The following is a 334-nucleotide window of genomic DNA, read 5'->3' on the forward strand; positions in this document are numbered from 1 at the left end:
ACCCTCGATGTGATGTAATGAAAAGAGCAATTTACTTCCTGAAAGTCCACAACCCCAGCTGAATCATAAGAAAAACATTAGACAAACCCAACGTGAGGTACATTCAACAAAATACTTGACCAGCACTCTTCAAAACCATCAGGGTCATCAAAAGCATGGAAAGTCTGAGAAGTTGTCATAGCTAAGAGGGGTCTGAGGACACATGATGACCAAATATGGGTAAAAACTAGTGAAATCTGATTCAAAGTGTGGAGTTAATAATAATATACCAATATTGGTTCTTTAATTGAAAAATATAACATGGTATCATAAGAAAAATAAGGGAATATAACTA

The sequence above is a fragment of the Colobus angolensis genome, unplaced genomic scaffold (genome assembly GCF_000951035.1).
Source record: "Colobus angolensis palliatus isolate OR3802 unplaced genomic scaffold, Cang.pa_1.0 Scaffold282, whole genome shotgun sequence".
Taxonomy (NCBI): domain Eukaryota; kingdom Metazoa; phylum Chordata; class Mammalia; order Primates; family Cercopithecidae; genus Colobus; species Colobus angolensis.